Source organism: Molothrus aeneus, chromosome 6 (assembly GCF_037042795.1).
Source record: "Molothrus aeneus isolate 106 chromosome 6, BPBGC_Maene_1.0, whole genome shotgun sequence".
Lineage (NCBI taxonomy): Eukaryota > Metazoa > Chordata > Aves > Passeriformes > Icteridae > Molothrus > Molothrus aeneus.
The window spans coordinates 33169532-33196970 of record NC_089651.1 but is presented as its reverse complement, the minus strand read 5'-3'; the positions used below and the strand labels follow the sequence as shown (position 1 = coordinate 33196970).

Sequence of the window (27439 nt, the reverse complement as noted above, 5' to 3'; positions counted from 1 at the left end):
AATGAATACAAATGATGGCAAAAATACAGTGGAGATGTGACAGGGATAATTCCCTTGATGAAGACTTGACAGATATGTAAAGAACTTAAAACCATGAAATTTAAAATAATTAGGGTCTTTGATTAAACAAACAATCAATCAAATTGCTCTTTTATTTTGTTCTTCTTATTTTTTCAAAAATAGCACTTTTGAAACAGCAGCTTGTTTGGGGTGTCGTAGCCCTACCAATAGCATACATCGAAGAGTGTTTCAATAGGGCTAGTTAGTGCAATATTGCAATTGAAAGGCCAGAAATTTTAAAGACTGACAAAGAAATTATCATTAAAAAGCACAATGACACTTAGGCTACCAACAAATTTCAAGGTGACAGTGCCAAATCTTTACCTTCTTCCAGCTCTTTGTTTTTCTGTTCATTCCACATCACAGACCCACTATGGCAATATTGAATGAGTTAAGCCAGAGCTCATACAGACGTGAATGAGCTACAATCTACAGCTTGTGGGTCATCTGCCCTCTAAATCCCATGATCTGCTTTTAAACATAGATAAATAGAGGAGAGAAAAACTGAGGACTATTCACTTGTAACAGCATTCCTTCCATTACAAGGGCAAACGTAGAGACAGAATCAACACTGCTTTTAGAAGGCACAGAATGTTATTAACTTTTATTGCTAACTTTTGGGTCACTGCTGGAAAAAGTAGTGACTAGGTGATTAATTTATAATTTTGGCAGAGACTTCTGGGGCTATTGTCTATGTTAACTGTGACCTGTGGCTTCTGTTCTCTTCAGAGTGAGTCTCCCACAAAAGGAAAGTTGTGACTGTGAGGAATCTGCCTAGGAGCCATGATCTTTAGAGGTAAGTCTTCCTTTGTATACTTTTATAAGGAAAGCTGAAAATCTGGTCCCTTAACAAAAGCTCCATCCTGTTCTAAAGCAATTTCTTAGGCACACAGACTGTGTGTGAAGCTGACTCAAGTTTCAATGATTTTTTTTTTCTTGCTGAAAAATAAACAAACTTTAGGATCAGCATTTAGGATCAGATTGCTGATCTTAAAGCAACTATTCATTTTCATTTTGAAAATTCTCTATTTTACTTTGTAAAATTTTATACTTGAAATGTTTGTGCAACTGATCTCTAAAATGAAAAAGGAAATCACAGCCTCTGTGATCGCAGAAAGTGTGGAGGGTTCAGAGCAAAAATACTGTATGAAATGGGAGAAGTACTTTGACTCAGACAGCCATTTCACCAAGTCCATAGTTCTCAAAAAAGACAAACCTATCAATGGAGGAGCCATGAACTTTCACATTTAGCACAAAAACAAAGGGTGTCATTTTTTCATGCTGTGTAAACGGCATAGAAAAAGGTAGGGAAGGGATACAACTACTACCATAATGATGTTTATAGCAGAAAACCTTTGCAACTTTATGATCAGACACACAGGTAACAAAGATAATTCAGTCAGCTCTTTAGCTGTGAACTTTAACCAAGTCTTGTGTGATCAGAGCTAGGATTTGAATCACGCCACTGAGAGAGTGCAGACAAGATACAATCTGTTTCTAGTGTTAGTGATTTCTGATTAGGTTACATTATTGTGATCCCTGTAGGACCAAGTTTTCACACCTGACTAGATCTGACAGTCTTCCAGGCAGACCATATATCCCTCAAGAGAAAGAGGCAGCCTTGTGGCTATGACAAAGTAGTACTGCCCTAGGGGAGTTCTGCAGATCCAGATCCAGAGAAAGTTATGTGTTCAGCCAGGGATATACTAGTTCCTGGGATGGGATGAAACTGCATATTGCTTTAGTGCCAAGTCTATTGAAAATAGTGTAAAAGTTAGTATAATTGAAGAAATAGCACTCTTCTGATGTGTACTCTCCTTCCTTGAGTCATTTTTTGTTTTGGAAGCGCATTTGCTTCCCATTTTGGCTTTCTACTGTCTTTGCACTACCCGCACGGGTAGTGACTAGAGCATGTCCTCCCTGTTTTCTTATGCCCATGTCAGATTTTATAGCCACTAGTTAAAAAACTGCAAAGAATTGTTAAAAAAATTATTAAACATAAGAGGAAATCCTTATTCCTGTGAATGAACAGGGAGGGTGAAAAACAGATCTCTCCACTATGACCATTTTTCCCATTGGAATCTTCAGAGATTTCTTCAGAGACCTGTGGTTTTTGGAAGCACAAATCTTTCTTGGTCAACTTGGATTGACAAAATTCTATGTAAAAAATCTCAGATAATTATAAAAATGTGACTGTGTTGTAGCACTAAGCATTTCTAAAACAATGTTCACTAGTTCTGACAGTATTTTCATCTCTAAATGCTGGGCGTGCTTTCAGGGCAAAGTAGAGTAAGCAAGGCTATAGCCTGCAGGGGCTGCTGTCATGCAAGAATAATTATACTAGGATGGAACAAACAATCAAACTGTAAGGACAGATGTTGTTTGGTTTTGTTTTATGTTAAGGGCTAAGTTTATGTTCCACATTAACAGAAACAGTATCTTTTTGTGGAAGTCTTGGGATACTTTCCAGAACTGATTAAGAACTAAGGCATATACTTTTCAACATGTTGGGATCTCCTATCTGAGAGGATGTCCTGTTTACATTTTGTGCTTTAGCTAAGTAAGTATGCTGCATAAGTGCTCCAGAAATGAGGTGAAATATAAGAGGGAAAGATGGCTCAAAATGGATTTTCACACAGGTTTGAAAAATGACACTTGCATGACCTCTGTCATCAAACCATTTGGGATTAGTCCTACAAAGGTATATTTTTAATGAGAATAGGCACTCAGAAGGCATAGACCTTGACATGCATGGAATGTATTTCAGGGGTTTTAAAACTTTTTTCTTCTTCTTTTTGGAAAGAAAATAAAGAGCAGCTGATAATGTGGCTCATAGCCAGTCTCATTTTATGAAATGACCTGTGTAGGTAACCAAACACCGATAAATCTAAAACTAGCATAAAGCAGCATTTAGGAATTACAAAACTAATACAGCAAAAGCAATAGCTGCTCATTTTTACCAGCCCTTTATCATTTAAAGTCTTTATGAGAATGGCAGTATACTACACAGTACTTACACTATATTACATGAAAGGCAACAGAAAATCAAATTCACTTTTTTAAGGTTGAAATTAATTTCTTTTGCATGGGACTGGCTTTTTTTTTTCTTTGGTGGAGGACTGAAACTTGAAATTGGAAGACAAAGTGGCAAATTCCAAAACCAAAATAATTTCAATTTTAAACACTGGCAAAGCATAGCAGACTAATGGGAAACTACCTAAAGGAATATAATAGTAAATATCATATGTAGTGCTTCTGCACACCCACAGCTTAACTGCTGTCAAGTTTTGGTACAATTCCAGGAAAAAGAAAAAAATTAAGGCACAGTTTGATAAAGTGTTAATTTTTAAATGTGTATAGGGAGTTTTTCAACCCTGTCCAAAGGATACTGATGGGCACACTTCTGTTCTCACTGTGACCTCCTGAAGCTAACTAAAATTAACAAATCTTCATTTCACCATCCGGGACTAACCCTCTCTCTCTGTATATAGATAGATAGATAGATGCAAATTTTTAAAAATTCTTTATATTAGGAATGATATCGAGGGCCAAAGGCTGAAATTGTTATCCATCTGGGTTTCCTCTTGACCTGATGCTTCTTGCATTCACTTTAGTAGTGTAGTATCTTAAAAGTCCTTGTGTACAATTGCATGCAAAATGAAGTCCATTAACATGAAACAGTTTGAGGTCTGAATAATATGAAAAAAAGACTTTTCCTGGGAATTTGCCCAAAAGAATAGGTGATGGAACTGCTTCAAATAATAGCTTCACTGTATCTATTATAGACAAAGAACCTTTCTGACATGAGATTCACATTTATTTCTAATCAAAAATTTTAGAAATCTTGATCTCTCTCTCTGAGCCTTTATGTGGAACTTATCATCCCTGCTTCTGAGAAAATGAGAATAGTTCATTGTATATACTATGAGGTCTGCCAGTGTTATCTCTGAAATATGGGAACTAGTGGTATAATAAAATGTACTGCAGAACTCTGAAAGCCCTTGATTCTATATTTACATCTCTGAACAAGCTCACTTTGACTCATAGCTCCTTAATTAGAGGCATAGTCGTTTTTCTTTTCTGTAGGGCATTTTTTTACCCTCACAATACAAGCATACATTTGGTAACTAATACCAGCAATTAGCCTCATCTGCTATGTAAATGAGTGTAATTGCAATTAAATACTTTAGTGGGCCCGAAGGGAAAACATGCAATCATTACAAAGTAAGTAGGAGTACATGGTAAAAGGACTTTTAGGAATGCTAGAAGTGTTTTTTTCCCTGTGGTGTCTATGGTCCTTTCCATTATTATTTATTTCTTCAGGAGTTTAGAACCTGGTTCAAAGGATAATTTTTCTCTCTTTCATTGAGAGCTGTGAAAACTACAGAAGAATGACATATTTTATGAAGAAAAGAGAAATTATCTCCAGGGTGTTCACAGGATTTTGTGGTGAACATCTGAGCATCACAAAACAGGATACCAAAACAACAGTGGAAAGTTCCTGGATTGGGTTTATTGTCAAAGATTTGTTGAAATCAATGGCTGTGACAGTTTTACACTAACTAAATAACTGTGTCACTGAATATGTCTAGATTATTCTCTGTCTTCCAAAAGAGCTGTCACTAGCATACTGTAGGCAGCCTGTCTGGATGGTATTTGATGGTATACTAAACACAGCATAGATATACCAGCATCATGCTGCTGAGCTTGGCCTCAGTGTTTGAACAAACTGCAAAACTAATTTTGAGCATGTCCTCCTAAAAGCTAATAGGGATGCATTGTCAGATATAACTCAATAGTATAATTATGATTCACAATTCTCATTTGCATAAGGTTTTAAGTAATTTTGCTTCTTTGTCAATAAGTTTCCAGTGCAAAATCTGCCCTTTGAAGTTTAATTATATTTCTCTAATTTCTTCCATTAGTTCATGGAAGGTAACGTAACTATGTGTTAAACCTGGGTTGCCTGAAATTTCTTAAAGACTTGCGGTGAAGCATATGTATTTATTGTGTGCAAATATCCGGAGAGTGGAGGAAGCCTCATGAGAACACTACAGAAATGATTCATCTCCTAAGCAGTGTTTCACTGCCCTTTCTTATAGACCATCACTGAGTTACTCATTCTGGCATTAGAAGTTCTAAGGGTACCCAGAGATATTTCCATGAGCTTTAATTTTATCACTGCATTTATAAAAGAAAATTAAAATTTTGCTAATAAGACATTCTGAGCTGCTATTTTGTTAATAAATTATTTTATATGTTAAATTTTCACCAAATTTAAGCATTGTAGATGTTTATCCTTATTGCATCTTGAAAAGATGACTGGGAAGGAGTTACAACTCATTTTTATCTTAAAAATATCATACACAATAAATATATTCATGGCCTGAAATCGCTTTTTTTTTCCCTTTTCCTTTTTTTTTTAATAAGCCATTATTCCTTGATTTAAATAAAGGTCTGTATTTCTGATTTAGGACATCTGTTAGGAAGCACCAAGGGCAGGTGTTGCTCCCTAGGGGAGGGTGGCCAGGAGCCCAGGATGACAGCAAGGCCAGCAGAGGCAGCAGCCTCAATGACAATGGTCTGTCCAAGAGCAACAGAGTGAGGGAAGCACTCATGGACCAAGTATGACAAGTTCACTGTGCTGAGGCATGCCTGAGGTCAGGATCAGAATCCACATGCACAGGGTGCAGATTGGTGGCTACAGCGCAGTCCTGTCATGGACCACGTTCGACGACGCATGCTTGGATCCATCTCCAGCCCAATGGGGTAGGAACTCCTGCTGCAGCTTCTTCCAGCTGGCTCTCAAAGATCTTCAAGGCCAACTGGGACTTCTGAGACAGATTTTCTTTCAGAAAGCTGACCTGGAGGGCACTAACTGCACTCCCAGGAAGGTTTTGGCTCTGACAGTCTGCTAGACTGAATTGTTACTTTACCTAGAAGAATGTTCAAGACCATTTTGTTCATGAGAAGTATCAGTAGAATAGTGACAACACACCAACTGAAATTCAGGCTAGGCAAGACAGAAACAAGCACCTTTCAATAGAAATAGGTGGTGCCTGAGTTTATCAGTTGTTGAGACATGTTGTGCACAGGAATGAAAGTTCTGTTGGATTATTTATCCACCAGTTCACTGAGTGTTTTTCTCTGTGATATATGAATTAATTTATTTTTCTCTCAGACAAGGTAGTTGTTTGGGCCTATCTGTCTCTCAGGATGACTTCAAACACCAAGTGCAGTGCAAGTCTTATTAGTTGCACTTACCAGGAAAAAGAAATTAAAGAAAAATATTGTTTCTAAATTAGTGTTTCCAAGTTCCCACAAACTGCTTAGTCTTATTCAGGAATGCATGGGTATCCTTTGAGTAATACCTTTCTTATGTAACTGAGGGCAGACATAATTGGTGACAAAAATATTGCTGTTGATAAGTTTGCATAGTCGGTGGACAAATCTCTCTCCAGTAAAATATTATTTCTTGAATGCAAAAGTATTTTATTTGATAAACTTTGAAGATGATAACCTATTTGCATATCAGTTTTACACCAACCTTCACAAGAAGTGTGGGTATTGTTCATTATCTAGAACTAAAGAAAAAGTATTTAAGGGGCATTTGATGGTACAGGCTTTCCAGAATCACTACTATAATAATTACAGTTAGATTGTTTATTTTATCTCTTCCACTTAGAAATCCATTTTATATCTTCTGATCATAGTAAAGTGATTGCTGAGATTTCTTCCACTGTTGTTGAATAGAAGTCAGTTTATGTTGATCTCATCTTAAGTGTAATTGTCCTGTCAAATAATGTAATTATTGCATCTTTTACCAAGATATCTGGATTTTGATCATTGAGGGTAGCTGTCACTGTAGAAACTGAATTCAAGCTCATTTATTGATATCTCAGTCAAGAACTATTCTTTGTTGAGAACTAGTCTCCCAAGGAATCCTATATTCCACATAAGAGATTTTGGTACACTCCATAGCTTTTAAGGTGAACGTGTTGATTAAAGACAGACTTTCACAATTCAGTGTGCAACACTACATACTATTCTAGATAGTAGGAGCAGAATGTGCTTAGCAGAGCAATACATACATTTTTAGGAAGAAAATATTTTGTTAGAATCATAACAGTGGTTTCAAGACGCTAAAATGAAATTCAGGAAAGTAGCAGTCTGTTTTTAGGACTCGGAATTTAGAAGGGATTAAAGACAGGTCAAGGTTCACCATATTGCTTTGATGACTATCATTAGCAATTGCTTTCTATTCCAGGGACCTTTGAATTTAAGATCCTCCTCTCTTTAATGTTATGCTAATTGTAGGCACAACACATTTTATAATTGAACATTCTCTATGTTCTCTATGAAATTTTAGTTTTAGTCATGGTGAAGAAGTTAAAATTAAAAATGAGTGTTATTGGTTTGGGTCTGTGGAACATAATTTAAAGGAATTCAGGCCACAGCTTAGGTTGCAAGTTTTAGGAAAGGATTTGCAGAGAAATGTCAGCTATAAGTCCAGCGCTCAACATGTGTCTGGTCTGTGTGAACTTGCATTCACCTTAGACCTATGGAGCACAAACTTTTTCTTCCAGCCAGCTGCAATAGTCAGCCTGTTTGTAACTTCCTTGTAAGTGGAATTGTTTCAGCCTTTCCCCTGCCAACAGCAAAACATAAACATGAGGGACATTAAAATGGAAACAGGATCCTGGTCCTTTCTGTTTCTCAGTTTTACTTAGTAGTGACCTTTAACCCTCATTAAGATACTTTAGAAAGTTTGGGACTCCTTTTTTTGTATAGCTCATTGTGGGAATATTTAGGTTTGTTATGTTGTTTTTGTCTTCAAAAATATTTAAATGCCTTTAGGCAGTTGTATAAAATATAAACCCCCACATTTACTTATTCTAAAAAAGATATCTGTAGACAATATTTCACAGCAAATGCTCTGGTCATTAGAGCCATCCCATAGTTACAAGGGAAACACTGACACTCAAATTTTACTCAAGAGAAGTATCAAAGTTTTGTCCAGGGCAAAACATACATTTGCATACACACTAATGGATACTAGCCCTAAAGCACATAATAATGTTCAGAAAATATCAGATATAGTAGTTTTATCTATGAAAATATAACTTAGCTTCATGAATACAAAACTGTGTGTTGGAATTTGTTTAATGGTTTGCAATGTGTGTCAATGCCTAGCTATGTTCTTTGATTTGTTTGGCTGAGAAGATTCCTGACCTCTTGACAAATATGTGCATGCCTTAGAAATACACAGAAATGCACTAAACATAAGATTCAATTTTAAAAATTTTGCCCAAGGAAGTTTGAATATCTGAGGTCCTCAATTTCTAGTGTTTCCATGGAGAATTCTTTCCCTTCAGTTAAAAAATTAACCATACTTCCTCTGATTTAAATATATTGAAGAGGAGCTATTTGACATATATGTGACTTCTTCTCCCAGAAAAAATGAAAAGTGCCACCGAAAGATGTCCAAAAAATGAGGTTTTTAGTTGTTGATGGTACTTTCTGCCTCATTGGTCTATTTTTTTGTATATAAAATGTAGCAAAATAATAGGCAGTACTTGCATGTTTTCAGAAACTGCATTTAGGTACCCACTTATGAAGTGAAATTATCTTACCAGAAAGGAAAATATTAAAAAATTTCTTTGACTTTCAGAAAACACCTTCCCCCGGGGATTATTTCTTCATCATATTTATTCTAGTAAAACAGCTAGGAAATTTGTTTCTCTTTGTCATTCTCTGGAATTCTGAATTATCACTCTATTTTTAAATCCAGCTAAAAGTCTAATTTTAAAAATTTTGTATTTTATGCTACATTTTCAGAAAAGCTATTGTATTAAAAATATTTCCCTGCAGTCTTTAATTTTATTTACTTTATTTCCCAGTTATTTTTCCTTTCCTCTTTATTCTTGTTCTTTCTATTGCTAAAATGAACAAAAGAAGTAGTATAAAAAGAGAGAACTGTGAAAAAAAAAGTGCAAAAAATTCAAAACATCTTTGATTTTCCTTTTATATATCAGATGGAGAGATTGTTCCATATTTCCTTTCAAAACAGGCTTTTATAAGGATTCTTTTATGTCAATGTAAAATACTTTATTTTCCTAATATCTAAGAGTGTAGGGTACTTCCGACAGATGCTGTGCTTTTGCAGATGAATTTTGGTAATATTTTTTGAGGTGTTGAGAATTGTTCTCATCTTTGACAGTATGTTTGAACAGCTAAATGCTTTATTGTTAAAAATGCTTCCATTTCCATCTTGAGACCTTTTAGTTTCAGTACCTACTTATTAGCTCTTATGTTTATCTTATTTAATGTGATTAAATGAAGGTAAAACACATTATGTCATATCTTTTATTCTGATATTCAAATTGTTTGGAGATTTTAATCTGATTAATTTCCTCTGCTTCTTTTAAGAAGGTAAAACAGCAGTCTACATTCAACAATGATTACAGTGAAATCAGGGGTGAATTTGACCCTACCTCTCTAAATTTGCAAAATTAAACAGTTAAGTTTCTACTGAATTAAACAATTAAGTATCTACTGAAAACTGATGTTCTTTGTCCGCAGTTACCTTTATTTTTTTACTTGTGAGGTACAGCCTTCCACATTTAGTACAGATCATCATAATCCATTTTCACTTTTGTCTTTACTAATATTTGATGGCAAAGATATAATTCTTCATCAATTATTTTAGAGATTTTAGGTGGTTCAGAAAAGAAAAATCAAAAATCTTGTGCAATGATACCTTTTAAAAAGTGACCTTGTCAAAGTGAGGCATTCTGACTTCAATTAAATTCAGTTGGTCCCATAGGTAATGCTGGAATATATTATGTTAGCTATTATAAGAATACTTTGCAAAAATAGTTTAAAAAAACCCTAAAAAAACCACCCCATTTATGCTGTGCTGGTTTGTAAAAAAAAAAAAAGAAGAAGACTTTACCTTTATACTAAGTAACTGTTTATGAGGTCATTTTTGGAGTGTACTGTTACATAAAACATGAGGTCAGCAAGTAAAGGTAATTAAATTTTAGTAGGAGCAAGAGTCACCAAAAGGTTTTTTCTTTCATCCTACCCAGTCTAAAATACCCATACAATACATCATTAATATCCTTGAATTGTTAATTATTTCAACATGAATAGAAGTATCAGTGCTGCTAGCTTCATTTAATACCCTCCTGGAGATTCCTAAAGAATGGATTATTTCTTTTATTATTTTGTATATTCAGGAACAAAAAAAATCAAGAAAATCAACCTAAACATGGAAATACAGTTCAGAGGAAGCACCTGTTTTTATCCTGGATGAGAAATTTTCTCTGGAAATTTTCCATCAGAAAGTGCAATTCAACTCATTTCAAGTAAGTTCAGAGGAACAAACCTCTTTCCCTTAAGTTTTCTTGCAAAAAAGCCAATATTTTTCTCTTTTGCTCTTTTACTTAAAACTGTTTATTTACAAATTTAATCAATTTTCTGTGTATCAGAGAAAATAGTATTTAAAATTTAGCATTACACTGTTTTTGTATTAATGAGAAACCCCAATTTTATCATAATAAAATATTTTAATTATCCTGAATTGGGATTTTATTTCCCAATAAGAATTTTAAAATTTGGGATTTTGAGGAAAATTTGAAGCAGAAAAAAAATCAAAACCCTGCATATGAAATCCCCGTGTTTTCCTTAAAGCTTATTAATTATTTTTCTACCAGCATCATTCAGTATTTCACTACTCAGTATGGGACCATTTACAATCTTAAAAAATAGGTGTTCTTGATTTACAGTAACACACAGCATATGTAAGGCTTGCAAAACATTCTATTTTATGGAACTGTTCTTTGGCACTTCTAAAGTTTAAGTGAGCTGAAAAATTAAGTTTAGTTTTCAGTCCTAATCCAACTGTGTTTCTCAGAAAAGAATATTCTTCATTTTCTTCCTCAGAATAACCTTTAATGCTCTGGAGAAAATTCAATTTTGGCAATTATATCTTTGAGATATCTAAGTCTCTACCTGCTATCTCAGTGCAAAAAGATTTTCTCTCCAATGGACTTTTAACTTTCAAAGAGGTGATGTTTAAGGAGGCATCAAACCATGTGCAAACCTGTTTTGACAACTAGATTTTAAAAACAATGGTGATTTTAGCAGATGTACAGTGTGGTACTGGATTTTTTAAAAAGATATTTTAACAGATAGTGGTTATAATTTATAATTAATGTGGTGACCAATAAATGTTTCTTTGTTCTGGTTTTACCATAGTAGATTTAGCTCCATAAATTGAGAGTTTGTTTCTGGGTTTGTTTCTGGTAGATTGAGAATTGTAATGTGAAAGGAGAGTTTTATTTCTCTCTTTTGTTTGTGTTCTGATTTGAAAAACTTCAAGCAGCCAATGGTTTCAAAAAAGATTTTTCCCCAGTCTGCAAGTAGAATTCCTGATAAACATGATGAAGGATCTCATTGTAAGGATTTTATTTGTCTGCATTTAATGGTTGTATAAAAATAAACATCAGCTATGCTAGATTTCAGAAGAAATAACAGGATACCTTAACCATCTTCAGAGAAAGTGACTATTTATCTAGTTCCTTTACATGCTCTCTGATAGCACGAATTTTTAAGCTGATGGATTTCCACTGTGGACTTGAAGCATGTTAAGTATTTATAGAAGAGATTTATTGAATTCCCAGGGTATCTCAGTAGGAAGAGAAGAAAGTGCTTTGAATTCTGGTTGCAAGCCCTCATCTGATCCTTTTCCCTAATATTCCTCAGATCACTCCTTGCCACCCACACATACTGTGTTGCTTAGTAATTTCAGGTTGGTTGAAATTCCTATTGCTGTGACAACTATACATGTCTGTCTTAGAGGTATTACCTCCCCTGCCTCTGTGACTAGACTGGAGTTTAGTGTGGAGAGGTCAAGAGTGGAAAGAAATGTATCCCACTGCACACCCTTTCAGTATGTCCTTTAAAAAAACTGTATAAAATTCAATTTTCCTTTTTTTTTTAAAAATAGCTAATAATTCATCATCAGTGACTAGCAAGGTCATTGTTCCATAAAGCTGCTAATGTCAAGTGGAGAAAACAAAACAAATTAATTCTGCATCTTTTAAATAGAAAATGCAACTGAAGTTATGAAAATAACACTTTCAATATAAATTAGTGCAAGTAATCTCAATAGAAGACAGGTGTTGTTTGACCAGCTTCATCTTATTTGGCATATGGGAATACTTTTCAGTCATGAGAAACATGGGAGCATCCTTCTCCATAACTGTACAGTAAGCATGAAGAATTTCAGTTTACGGCGCATGTAATATGAGCAGCTAAACTGGTAACACATTTTCATGATTGTACATTGTGATGATGACTGGACAAGTATTTTGTGATTTGATACTGCTTCTGGCAAAGTGAATGAATGCCAAGATTGCCAGAGCATCAAAGGAAACATTTTTAATTTAAGTATGCATGCTGAGATGCAGCTGTGCCAATACATGCATATTTATTGGATCTGGCCAGGAGGCAAATGCGCAGCTAATTAAACCATAGTAGTGCTGGCTAAGGTTTGATTCTAAAGGCCTGGGTTGTTGAAGGCTTAGCTAAGATGATTCTGGTGGATATAGAAGCAATTTAAAAATAAAATAACCCTAGGCAATGTTAAACTTGGACACTGATAACCTGGTAGTTAGTTTTCAACGGGATCAGGATATACTCTGGCAGTAGGCAAGCCTCAAGAAAATAATATTTACACTGTTTCCATTCAATTCCATGTTTTTGTTTGGGTAGCTACTAGTTGTTGCATCAGGATGCTATGACCAAGGTGTGCTTATGAAATAGTTTAGCTCATACTTTGGTGAGCCATGTTAGTTGAATTATAAACAGGACACCTACATCTTCCCAGGTGCTAGGAAACCTCTTTACATAAGTTTCTTCTCATTTACCAGCACATAACAGATAATCCAGTTTCAGAAAGTCCACTTCTATGGAAGTTTAGGTACAGTAGATTTTCTAACTATTCACTAATCTGTGAAAGTTTTGCAAGAAGATGTGCAGTATGATGGTTTTGGTTTCTGAAAGGAATGTCTGTGCACTTGAAACTGCACTGAGACAATGCTTACCCCTGGCTAGCTCAATGGCCGACTCTCAGCCTGCATTGGACTTCCAGGCCAAATTTTAAACAAGTCAAAATTGCATTAAAATAATTTATTTCTTGTAATTTACATTAAGTTTGAATCTTTATTATTCGAGGTAAAAACATCATATTAAAAATGAGAATTTATAATACTTTCATAATCCCAGGTAGGCAGCATCACCAGCCTCAGGCTTTAAAAGAGTCTGTTCTCATATTCTTCCTAATCGCAAGACTGACTTAAAATTACTGAAGTTTAAAAATAAATGCATAAAAATAAGGTTTTAGTATTATTATTGTGTTGGCATTTCAGCCTTAGGGTACACATTTTTAAGGGCTTCCTCCATGACCATGGAGGCAAGCGATACATTAAAAAAAATTAGTGAATAAAAACTGAGTTTAGAAACTGACATAATGATATGACTGTAGAAGCAGGAGTTGTAAGAAATGTGTAAATTCTTTCAATACAGACAGTAAAATCCAGAGAATTGGAGCAGGTATCCATTTGATTGGGATATTTTACCCCTTCTCATGGGATCTTATTCTACCTCTTCTTCCATGAGTACAGTTAGTAAATTAGTAATTGAATTTTTATCCCCCTTGAGCAGGCTGTAAGGAATCGTCCTATCTACTTCCCGACAGACTGTGTTCAGATCAACTTACTGCCTTGGAATGTAACTGAGAGAAGGAAGGGAGGAGACAGGAAGAAATAGCTGAACATAAATTAAATAAACAAATAAATTCTGTAGCCTACTATAACCAAACCAAGATTGAGCATGATTTGTTCCTTCTGCTTGCCTATGTGAGTTGTGAGGGTATTTTAATTTTTTTTTTTTTGACCTTACAGCATAATATGTGTAGTCTAGCAAACAGCTACTTTTCACAATGAGTTATTCTGAACAAATTGTTGATTAACCAGAGAAAATCAAACTCTGAGAACCAGTATCATTCCTTCTTAGTCACAGACTCCCAGCTTGTTTATTTAGTGTCACCCATAGTCTGTCATGGCTGACCTAAAACTATCATAAACAGCCACAATTGCAGCCAAGCATAAACAAAAATCTGAACTGAAGGTGCAAGGGGATTCCCATTCTAAAGATAAGATCTATTGCTGTAATAGCCCTTGATTATGATGACCAAATTAAAAAAAAAAAAGAAAGAAAGAGAAAAAGAAAAAGACCAAACGGCAAATACACAGACACATTTCTGTTTATTTATACATGGAGAGAGGGAAAGAAATCATTTACAGAGAGGAAGACATATAGGGAATAGGGTTTCATTACATGTCAGTGTTTCTCAACAGTTTATAAAACATGATTTTGTGAAACTAAAGGTTTGCTTGTGGTCGTCTCTGTTTGCTTAATGACATTTTGTAAAGTGATAAAAATCACATGGAGATAGCAGAGAGAAAGGGAATCTGCCAGATGGTTATCTGTTGGTAGAGTGTTTTTCACCCTTCCTTCCACCTACAGCACAGAAGCCCTGGTTTTACACTGAAGACAGATTTGCATTAGAAGATACCACATATGAATAAAAATCTCATATATTATGCTTCAGGTGTGTGAAAGATTTGTAAATTGCTGGTGACACAGGTAATGAAGGTGACTCATGTGTGACAAAAGCTGACTAGTTATTTAAAAGATGTGGTTTTCAGACAACTTTCAATTTTCATTGTAATCAGTTTCCCTGAATTCATAGGGGTTTCTTTAAAAATAGGGAAAATTAAAATAAGATTTAAACACAAACTTTGAACATCCTGATGTATAACCGCTGCTACTGTTGCAGGAAAAACTGCTTGCACTCCTCTGTAGTCATGCCAAGAGCTTGGTCACTTGGCCATTTTAAAGGTCAGCTCCTGTCTTTAGCTTAATGCTCAGTATGTTACAAGGTTTCATTCCTTATTGTTTAAGTAAATTAAATCTTCAAAGCTCAAAACTTTAGTAGGGGTAGTTTTGGGAGTTTGTGCTTTAGAAGTAGTCTGCACTTTTATTAACATTTGCGGAGCAGATTAAAGGAGGGAAGAATAATGAAGAGATGACTCAACTAGTGTATTTTTTTTCAAAATGTGTAAATTCAAAGCTCTATTAGCAAATAGATGTCCTGAGAAATTTTATAAATATGTGTATTTCAGAAATTATTTGGATTTGACCTATATTTCCTAAAAACTCCTGAAAATTTAAGTCCTTATATTTTTTTGCAATTAACAAAACCTTAAATATGGTATGGCTCAATTCTTCTGTATTTCCTCTCTATCTTTCTTTATTAATTTCATTATTTTTTTATCAAGCTGCATTGACTATTCAGTGGCATCAATGGTCTATTCAATGGCAGCTCTTAGACCCTTAGAAAGTGCCCAAATGCTAGTCATGCACCATAGCTTCTCACATATTAGCAAAAAACCTGTTTGATAACTATAGAGCAACATTAACTTTCACTTGTAATCCAACCTAAAAATTCTTAAATTCTTACCTATTAGTTTAGTCTATCACCACTTTGGCACAGGCAATAACTATCTATCTGACCTTTCTGTTTGACTGGAAAGAACTGTATTGTTCTGATTTCTGTATAGGAGAAATGCACAAAGTGTTGGGGGCTTAGGCATATTGATTAAAAAGCAAACAAACAAACCAACCAACCCCCTCCCCCCTTATTTGGTTTTAAAATTAATAAAAATTCTGCTTGGAGCTCATGTAAGGTATATCATATTTACTTGTTAATTATTCCTCTCCTTTCTTGCCCTGCAAAAGATATATCTTGATTCAGGCCATTACAACAAAATGCATTTGGGAGCCCTGGTCTTAAAAGAACCCCAACCAACCAAAAAACCAACACAAACAAACAAACAAACAAAAGTGGATACGGGGAAGACATCAAAGAGTAGTATTTCATGGAAATTTCAAATTCACATTTTAAAATTTCCTGGCCAAGAAGAACTCTCTGGAAAAGTCCCTTAATGTAACACCAGCATGCCTGTGCTGAATGTAAGCCCAGAAATACATTCCTAATGAAAGGGGCTTAGGAGGAATGTATTATGGAAGTGTTGAGCACTCACCTATTCTTATTTATTTCATTATAGGGGTAGATATAATTTTGAGAAAAGCCATGTGGAATTTGTTGCTTAAATTTTTATACTCAAAATGAAACATTCTTGATAATTGTCATTGTAGACACTGTTATTTGAGTCTGCTGTGACTGTCCAATGTTCATCTGCTGACAAGGAAAATGTCTTCTTGAAATTGTGTGGGTTTTATTGACCCAGAAATAGAGCTAGACTACTTTTGGTGGGTTAAATAAGGAATAAGGAATTCTCTCTGGTAAACAAATCTCTGTAAGTCTGATATGAAGATCTCTAAGTATCTGCAAGCTGGCTGAAGGAATACATTGCTTCCCCCAGGGTGACATTACACCTTAACTGGCAGCAGTTTAGCCCAGGCTAGCAGGTTTTTGCATCAATCTGTCTTCCTGGGTTACTGACCAGGGCCAGGTTTGGCTGTAGACTTGAATATTCTATTGAAAGAAAAAGCTTAAAAAGAATTTAGATATCAAGGTACTTAGCATGAATACATGCACTTTAATAAGTCGGCTGCAGAGAGGCAAATGCTTTGTGAGGGTAAAATGTCATTGCTATGGTTTTCCATAGGAGGAAATGTTAACCTTTGCTCTTCTAACACTTGCTGCTTCTGGTACATTTTCTCTATGAAGACATTTGTGAAGCTAGGAAAGATAGTGGAAGGAGAAGGAATTAGAACACATGCAAAGCTCAGTACAGAGGTGAAATACAAGCTTTCAGCAGCGTAGAGCCACAGTTCTGTACTGTGGCTGAAAGCTGTTCACCCTTGAAAGCTTTTCAGTGGTCAGGCTGAAATATGTATCTTGGTGAGTAACTAGTGAACAAGTGTCAGTAGCAGTAAAAATGCCAACACATTTCACAATTCTTTTGGCTTTCTTAACACAGACAAGCGTGTTTACTGAGGTTTATTTTGCCAAGGTACTAAATTGATAATGCTGTGAATACCACATAACTATATGTTGGGTACTGACTCTATACCATTATTTATTCCAAAGCCTCAGAGTCAGTTCTTATTTGTAAATAACTTGGGATAGCAAGCAGCTGATAAATAACTTTGCCATGCCATTTTTCAGCATGTATAGTATCCTGCAGCTTTTGTAAATATATTTAGAATTACTTTATTCGCTATTTAGTGATTTAATTCTCCTACTTGCAAAGTATGATTTCTTTTGGCCAGTCTAGTAGCCTGTGAATACACACGCTGAGTGTATTCTTTTACAATGTCAAAAAATCACTATTATCTATGATTTTCAAATGGTGATTTGCAAAGAATATGTTGTCCAAAAAGGCAGTGACTCCTCAGCTTTTGTTGCTACTTCTTGTTTTCAGCTGCCTCATTGCAAAAAGAAGTAAAAGCACAGCATTCAAATGGTGCTCTTCTTTTTAGCAAGTAATTGTTGGAATTGCCATGGACATGTAAAACAATTGCAAATGAAAAAGGAAGGAGCCCATGATAGAATGTCTTCTTTAAGATAGATATTACAGAATATCACATCTGATTTCAACAATTTTTCTTTCTAAAAGACATTCTTGAAGTTACTCAGACACTGGAAATATAATACAACTGTGTAATATTATTTACCTTTATTCACTCATAAAAGTATATAGAGAGAGTTTTGGTTCATAGTATTTGGGAAAGTCTTAAAAACAGCCAAACTTTGTGTTAGTTCATCTGCATTTAGTTTTAGTTCAATCTGTGTTTAGTTTTACTGTGGCAAACACAGTAAACATATGATTTTATTTCTCATTAGTTATTTGGGATTATTCTGATCAAACTAGAAGAAAAGATTTGTTGTCTTTTTTTTTAAAGGCACATTTTAAAGCTATATTTCCCTGGTTTTAGAATTTTATAACTTGACAGGAAAAAAGTGATTTTGGTTGGAATTGCAGACAAGGTCTCAACTGCAAAAACACTTCACTCCAAATTTCAAAACACTGTGTCATATTCAAATAATGCAACAAATCATAATGAAACCTAATTAGAATGGGACCCCTCTTAAAATGGACAAGTTTCTTCAGGAATTCAGCACACTTTAAGAGACAGGCTGTGTTAGATCAGAAAGTTGTCAGTGCCTGTACCTCAGCGAAGCATTTCACCTCATGCTTACCTCAAATGTGTGACTTGTTCCTGGATTGTGAATGAATCTCAGAGTACCTTGTCGAGTTGAAGATTAAACCCTGTGGTTCAATAAGAAATCCACTCTTTTTGCAGTTTCTGATAGACTTAGACTTGGGACAATATGAATATATACTAGAACCCAGCATTTTGTTAAACACTAATGTGATAAAATTACTAATTTATGTGGAAACAATTCCTAGTATATGACCATACCTCATTCTTCTCCTTTTCTTTATTAAATAGGCTTATTCATTCAGCCATATATGCAGACAAGGATGCTTCTTTGAAAAAAGAATTTATGTTGCTTGACGTTCCTTTTATTCCATTAAAGTTGGATAAATAAGAAGGCTTAGTTTAACACAACAAGCCATATTCTAGTCTTGATAGACTAATGTCTCAGCAAGATATTCATCCACAACTGATGAGAAACTTTTTTTAGAACCTGTTTGTTCCAGAAATAATGTTCTTTGTCCACACCAAAATCCTTCTTCCTTCCATAAAAAAAAATCATTATCATAAACCAAAACATTTATTTCAAGTAAGTTTCCCAGACTAATCATACTTGAAAATTCATGGCAGAATAATGAATAACAAAATTTCAGATTACAACTTTTGATTTAAAGTTTCTTTTACAATTGATCCAATGTAAAGAAACACAGCTGTTAAATTTTGAAATTTTCTCAGAAAAGCTTTTTCTTGGTTAATAGGTACAACAAATTTGAAACTTTTTTAGAACGTAAATAAAACAGTTTATTTCTCAGTTTCCCTCCTCTTCCCTTGTAACTCACTGCATAAACATACCTGCAAGCAGTTATAAAATAACATTCAACATCATATGAAGTTCTTTCCTAATACATGGATATTTTGTTCAGGCTGCAACTATGGTAAATATTTCTCTCCCTTTCTGCTCCCTCCCTACTCCAAATCTTGGGTGTTTTCTATGATTCTGTGTCATTGTGAGTAAAATGTCAATATGTGTAATGACACAGCACAGTGAAAACACATATTTTCATATTCATGTAAACTCATGTAATTGTAAATTAGGCTGTGCCACCCGCTATCATAACATACTTCATGTGAAAAGATGCTAAATTTACTTGACCTACTTTCATCTTCATGTTTAGGAAACAGGGTATAAGAAGTAAACAAAGTAGTTGTGCCTCATGCAGGAGATGATTATTGTTTGAATTTATGATTCATGCCTTGAGCAAAATTTTGTTTGTGGTCTCATTTGCAACCATAATTTATATCTTTACTAGGGATATAGCGTGTATTTGGGAGGTTATATATTAGGCATGCTTTGTACTGGAACAGTATTCTAGCTTTGGGTATAGTATTTTCTAGGTTTCTGGTAGGTATAAAATTTTTTGGCATAACATTTATTGTAGTAAATATGGAATTTTAATCTATTTTTTTTGGAATTAAAATTCCCCTTAGGAACGTCCTATTATATTTACATCAATGCACTTGTTAAAGCAAAATCAAGCTAGCATTTAAAAGAGTTGCTAATCCTACAAACAATGAGTTATAAATGCAAGAATTTTCTTTTTCAGTATTTCCTAGCCACAGTGCTCAGTTTCTAATAATGAGTGTTTCATTTAAGTTAATTTTATTTTATTTTCATTTAACCCAATCTAAACCAAATATAGTTAAAAATTTCTGGAGTCCAATGAAGTCATCTTTTCAGAGAAGGATGCTGATTACAGAATTGTTCTATTGTCTGGTAAAGCAGACTGAATAAACTTAGACCTGTTAAATGAAAATCTATGAAGAATGTAAATTTGGAGAAAAAATCACATGGGGGAACAATAAATAATAGATTGACTAATATATAATACTGCATCACCACAAAGAGTCATTACAAAATGGACTTTTCCATCTTTAATGTTTATGAATATATTATTCTCTTTGGATTGCTGTTTACTGTGACATTCCTGTGAGCTGTCAGATAAAGTCACAACCCATAGAATCACAGATGATATGCCTGATCCTTTTATTTTTTTTTTAATGCATCTTTCCTTCCAAATGCAGAGTCTTTACAGATAAAATCTGGTTTTGAATTACAGAAATACAGTTACTAACCCTCAAGTAGCAGGACTGCAATAATTTCACCTTTGTGTTTTGTCTTTCAGAAGGTAGAAAATTCTAATTCTAATACCCTGAGGAGAAAGGGGGTTTTAATTAGCCATGGGGCATCCATGGAAATCTATACTGCGGGAAGACTGCACATGGATCCTGACACCTCCAGCAAAAAGACAGAACGTCTGACCTTGCCCCAGAATTTCTGAATTTCTTACTGTCTGCCACAATACCTAATTCCTAAAAGAGTAGTTTTCAGGAACTGTCACTGGTCTCCTTTTCTTTCCCTAAATCATAGTAGTAAAATTTAATGAAAGCGATGTGTGTTGTATTCAGTATCTACTAGTTCTACAACTAGTCATGCAATTCTTTCTTACACCTTCTAAATCTGTGGACTCCTGACTTCATTAAATGATTAAGGAGACCTTAGACCTGACATGGTGCCCAAGAAGAATGCAGTGAAGATCTCTACTTGTACCTTTAATACTCTTTAAGCTCGGGAAGTAAACCAGAGCACCCAGTATCTAATGGGAAGTGAAAGGCAAAATGTTTTGCCTTCTTGTCCTCTTTCCAACCTTCCACTCCACTACTGTGGAAAAAAAAAGAGGGTTGCACAGTGGTGGTCAAGGTGGAGATAGTGACCCATTTTTCCTCAAATGGGAATCTAGGATCCATCCTTGTTCTGCTCCTTAAGAGAACTGAGAAGCAGCAAGTCTCAGCAAACTCCTGTTACTCAAAGACATTGATACATGAGAGAGTAGAGTCTTACTGACTAGTCTAAAGGAGCATGCCAAATTACTTTTCAAAGACAGAATCATTTCACCTACTTGTGAGAGCTAAATTTCAAGAATATTAAAAGGAAGAAAATTACTGCATGATAGGGAGCTGCCATTGTAATATGTGCTGCTTAGTGCTCGAACATTGTAACTGTCAAGCTGATTCTATTATGAAAAAGGGAGTAATTTAACATTATTTAATATTCACAATATGCACATATTGAATGGAAGTGTATGTAGAATGTAAGGCCCTATTTCAGCATAAATGAAATTTTAATCACAGGAGTACTTCTATTGGTTTTAATAGAATAACTCTTATTCTCACTTTTATGCATGTGCATAATAAATAAGAAATTACTAATGAATACGTTTAAAAATCACTGCGGTATTACTTTCAAGAAAATGTAGAAGATATTCTAACTTCTCAAGTGCTTCTTACTCAGTTTGTGGGATTGATTCTCCATTCCACATTGCCGATCAAGGCCGGTTTTATTCTGTTAGCTATGTCAGGGCCTTCCTTCAGTACATGGGTAGCATGAAAACAAATGAGAACAAAATTTAGTTTAATTGGGGTATTTCCCAAGTACTGAAGGTTAATGCCATCATAGCAAGTTAGCTGACTGGTGCTCAGATGAGAAAGATGGAAAATGTAGGAGGATTCTACAGTGTGTAACTACAGTCAGTTCTACAGTGTGTAACTGTAAAACTGACTACTTTGCAGATTGATGCTTGAAATGTACAAGATGTGGCAAATAGTATAATGATTTACCTTAATGTTCTGGTACAACACATTATGAACATCAGTCGCTTTGGAAAGGTGCTCAAAAAACCCCTGTAGGTTCTCCAAGGATCTACATATAGCCAATAATTTATAGAAATTCTATCTGGTTTGGAGCCTGTCTGCCAGCGCCATTTTTGTCTACTTTGAGTCCTGTCAGGTTTCTGCTTCAGCATTTTGTTCAGTGATGGCAACGTGATATGCAGAGATATCTTTGGGAGTAGAAAGTGGCACCTAAGATTTGCTCACCCTTCTGTTGTCTCCAGCCCCTCCATGGCTGCATAGGTAAGAGCCTACCAGCTTGTTCTCTACTGCACCCTTTTCATCTTGCTTTATTTACTGTATAACGGTAAAGCATTGGCAGATTAGTTGAGGAATATTTTTATTTTATTTTATTTTATTTTATTTTATTTTATTTTATTTTATTTTATTTTATTTCATTTCATTTCATTTCATTTCATTTCACTTTATTTTATTTTGTTGAGAAGTAAATCTGTTTAAGGGCTACTTTACTCCGGCTAGGTGAACTATCTTCTTAGGACAGTAATATTGAAAAGGGAGAGAACTTGCCAATAGTGACAATAAAATAACAATGCTGATTTATTATATGAAATATATATAATTTAAAAATTGAAATACCATGAAAAGACCAAATTAAAGGTGTAAATACAGATGGTTATCCTCCAATAGATTTTAGAAAAATAGTTTTCTAGACTATCATGATATTTTAGTAGTAAGTGCTAATATTAGGAGAATGACATGAAGAGATCTGAAGGCATTAGGTCTAATCACCCATGTTTCTTCCATAGAATAGGAAAATTATGGCAATATCTCTTAAATGACAGGCTTAAATATCTGCAATAGCAGTGTAAATTTTGGACTTCAGCAAGTATTTTTAATGTTACTGCCTTTACATAATTACCTTAATGTGAAGAAAGGCATATTATGCTCCATTGCTCCTTCTGTGTGCTTTAAGGAAAAAAAAAATCTTTCTATAAAAAAAGCTTCTCAGTTTTAATTGAGCAAAAGAGTTCATATGGGGTCTGGAGTTGCAGCTCATCATTTCTGTAGACAGGTTAGGTTGCTGTGTGATGATCCTAATTAAATTATATAAAAGCATTGAACTAGATAAACCAAAGTAGCCGCTCCACCAGTTCAGCAGGTGAATCGAGCCTGTGCAGGAGCCTGAATTTGCTCGCACGGCTGAGCGTGCCTGGAGCCTGGAGCTGGTGTTGGCGCTTTCGGTCCATAGGTGGCAGCATTGTCAGCGTTTGTGGCCGCTCGGGATGCTTCCAGGAATTCCGTGCGCTCTCCAGACCTCCCCCACTCACAGCGCTGTGCGATCGGGGCCGAGTTAACATCATTACATACTCACGTCAGGTGAAATAAAATGGACTGAAGCGTTTGGGCCAAAAATTAGGCTGTGCTTCTTCGGAGTTTTATTCTTTCCTTTTCCTTTTCCTTTTCCTTTTCCTTTTCCTTTTCCTTTTCCTTTTCCTTTTCCTTTTCCTTTTCCTTTTCCTTTTCCTTTTCCTTTTCCTTTTCCTTTTCCTTTTCCTTTTCCTTTCCTCTTTTCCTTTTCCCTTTTCCTTTTCCCTTTGCTTTGTCCTCTCCTCTCCTCTCCTCTCCTCTCCTCTCCTCTCCTCTCCTCTCCTCTCCTCTCCTCTCCTCTCCTCTCCTCTTCTCACACTGAGATTTAAAGGTCATTTTCATGTGAATGCACCAAAATCTCCACCTGATCTAAGGAAAAGAAAAAACCCACAAGACTGAGTGAGACACTTACTGTCTGTACAAACTTGACTTGGCATTCTTTGTTATGGAAAACAGAACCTTATTGTGAAATGATGTCCCTAGTGGAGAAGTACATTCTGTGGGAGTCATTACTCTCTCAGGCTTAAAATTCATGACTTCCAGATTTCTCCTGTGTGCATTTATTTGGTTCAGGACAGAGATTTTGGGAGAGATTGGGGTGGCAGGTGTGGGGGTTTGTTTTGTTTTTGGGTTTTGTGGGGTTTTTTTGGTTGGTTGGTTTTTGAGAGCTCTAGCAGTCCTGGTCATTGGATGAGTCCTGTTTCCACTGATCTTTTGGCTTACTATCAAAAAGCAGAAAAAATCCCTCCATTTCACAATACTTGAAGATTTTTTTCAAGATAACATGACATTGAGCATCAATTTCCCTTTTAAAAAAATATTTAAGTTAGCTTTATTTATGTCACTTCTTAAAGTTAGCAGAACTATTGGAGCACTGGACATCAGAAAGACTAGGCAGTGATCCCTTTTGCATTACATATCTTTTTATGTACTATTTTCATTACATTTTTCTTCCTGTGCCATCTTCTTTGATGTTGTAATTAAAGACATCATGAGGTCATACATTTTTACTCCTTATTCCCTTTTCCCATTCCTCTTTCATTTCCCCTGGGAAGGAAATTCTGAAGTAGAGGTTGAAAAAATGGTTTCAGTATTAGAGAAAATATAAGCCAAAGTTGTTTCCTTAATAAATATAATTAGATGTATATATTGCATTTTCAAGAGCTAGTACTGATGTTGGGACCAGCTCCTTAAATAAAATAGGACCTCTGTAGTCTCTGGAGAGAACATGCATAAAGCAAAGTAAATGATTTTCTGTCAACACTAAGTAGACAGGTGCTTACATTGAACAGCATTCTAATATGTCGCTGAATATTTATGTCTTCTTTTTTGAATGCATCGCCCATGAATGTCACAGCTGTCAAACGTCTGTATACAAGAAGATAAAAAATGAAATTAATAAAAGGCAGATCAACATTTCATTTGTTTAGGCCACTTTTTCATACAGCATTTTACAGAGGTTAGTGATGTTGAGATGCTTGGGTATACTGGCATATTCTAAGGGCTGAGTGAAATGCAAAGCAGTTAGTTGTATTTTGTGTATGCCTAGGTATATTTCCTATTATTTAACCAAGACATTATCAGTGAAAATAATGACTCAAAGTTCTAAAAGGTTGTTCCTTTATCCTCTGTCCATTTTCTTCATGGATGGGGATCCTGTAAAGTTTTGACAGCTCACTACTGCCATAAATAGAAGCTTTTTTGGTGGAACAAATTCTGAATCAAACTCTGCAATGTGCAGGGACAGGTGAGCCATCACTGCTGCCTGAAAACAGTTAATGGAGAATAAATGCAGTCCCAAAATAGTTCCAAAAATGAAAAGACTATGCATGTTAAAGTTAAGTTGCCATTCATGGCTAACTGTGAAGATGCATCAATGCATCTTTGCAAAAATTTTAACATCTTAATGATAACATGACCTTCATTTTATACAGAACGGCACAGAGAGAATAAGAGGGAAAACCCTAAATGGGCATAGATCAGCATTATTCACCTTGTATCCAAATAAAGTAGATTAACATGTGTTTCCCACTGAAACACTTTAAATGCTCCTTGGGTTTAGTGGTGCTTTCACTGCAGGCCAGTTGGCATTCACACACTCAAATGTAGATGCCAGAGGTTGGATACCTCCTTTTTGTCTATATTCCTTGCTAATTACTTTGTTGTAAGGTTTCAAGTTACCTTTGAAAAGCCTCAAGACTTTCTTACCATCTCCCACATGAGCTTACTAGACAGACCACTTTCCAGTCAAAACAATTCAATGTATCATTCAAACTGAGTTATTCAAGCTATTGCAATACAAAGAACAATGGACAATGTTCTCAAAAAATTTAAATGACGCACAGAGGTTTGTAGCATTACTGTGAAAACATCAGCTTGGAATCATATAATCACAGAATGGTTTGGGTTGGAAAGAACCTGAAAGTTCATCTAGTTGCAACCACCCTGTCATGAGCAGTGATTGGCTTCAGAATTTTTTCTCAATGTAGCTGTTAAGACTAATGTCCAGAGTTTCTGTGATACATGGATATCCCACGTTCTGGAGCCTCTCCACAGGAGAAAGTGCAGCTAGAATTTGTGCAGGCAGGCACATGCTTGAAGCGCAGCCATAGCAAAATGAAGCACACAGCCATAACAAAAGCTATATTACGCTTTCATCATAAATTTTCTGTCAGACATAAACTAAACTGCTCCTTGGCAGCTCTTATCCCTCTCAGAAAATTTGTCCTAAGCAATCATCAGCAGAGGAGACAGCACGCAGAACTGCGTAAACCAGTGCAGAATAACAGGACTGAGGACATCAGGGCCTATGAAGTGCTGCAGTTGGCTATGAGACGAACAGATGCTTGAGGGAAACTAGCAATAAGTCAAAAACATTTCATAAAAGCATATCTCCCAACAGATTCCAGTAAAATATGGGACTGCTTTTCCTGCAAGCTGTATATGGAAATAGCTGGAAATCTTTAGATCTTGCATGCATTTTCCATAGAGATACAATTCTTGTTGTCCATTCCAACTGCAGATCCTAGAAGGAGATGATATTTGGAAACATCTACATCATGAACGGGTTTCCAAATTAGGCTAGCATTCTTACTGTTTTATTTCCAGAAAACAGGTAGAAGAGTCCTTTAATTGTCCTTAAATATTTCTTAGCTGATAACAGAATACATGTTTGTGATTTCAGGATATGACTAGCATTTGTTTCAGCTTTGAAAGATTCAGAAGATGGAGATTTTTTAGGTTTAGCTATTTACTAGAAATAATTTAGAGGACACTATGGTCTTGCAGAGATAAGCATGGAAATACTGTACTGTTTGGCTCTTTCTGGCATAGCAACCCTTAAAATGTGTAGTTACTTTCGCTGTTGGCAAATAAGGCCAATGCAGAAATGCATAAAACTGAGAACAGAAGATACATTAATTTGGTAAAAATCTGAGGTTTCTTTTATCCCAATTAGTGTTATAATTTAGAAAATAAAAAGAATTGGTGTCATCAATAAGATAAATACAGAAACAAGAGGAAAAAAATTCCATTCTGAAAGTATGTATGCCACAATAAACTTCTTCATCTAGAGTTAAAGAATATTTTTTAACAGGAGCTTCTTTAAAACTATCAATTTCACTTAAGGCTTGTTCAATCAAAATCTTTTCTTTAGTGATGTATATTGGATGTACATTTCTCCTGTGGTTACATTTCAAGATATTTAGGCTATTATGTGAAGTCAGAGTGTTATCATTTTGACTAAATGTATCACATTAGCAACATAACATAAAAACCCCATGCTTCACTGTTGAGAAATGGACTTTTCCAGAAACATTGGAATAACACATATAGTTTCAGAAATAGACAACATTTGATGCATTGCTATGTGAAACTACTGTGTTTTTATCTTTGGGAATTACTATGATTCTTGCCTGAAAGATTAGTGTAGAGGTCTGTGGGCTACTGAACTCAGACTCACAGGCATAACTAAGGGAAAAATATCTTGATAAGAAAGGATGAGCCTTGCAATTGAAAATGCTTTGAATAAAAATGCTGCCACCTTTCAAAGAAGATATTCCCA

The 27439-nt window shown here is 35.2% G+C and overlaps 1 protein-coding gene across 1 annotated transcript in view; it reads left to right on the top strand.

Annotated features, from left to right (window-relative positions):
- Nucleotides 1–10358: 10358 nt before the first annotated feature.
- Nucleotides 10359–27439, top strand: part of LOC136558170 (uncharacterized) — a 36484-nt gene continuing 19403 nt past the window's right edge. The window contains exon 1 of the mRNA XM_066552482.1: nucleotides 10359–10430. The gene's annotated coding sequence lies outside the window, so the exon portion shown is untranslated. The remainder of the gene's footprint in view (nucleotides 10431–27439) is intronic.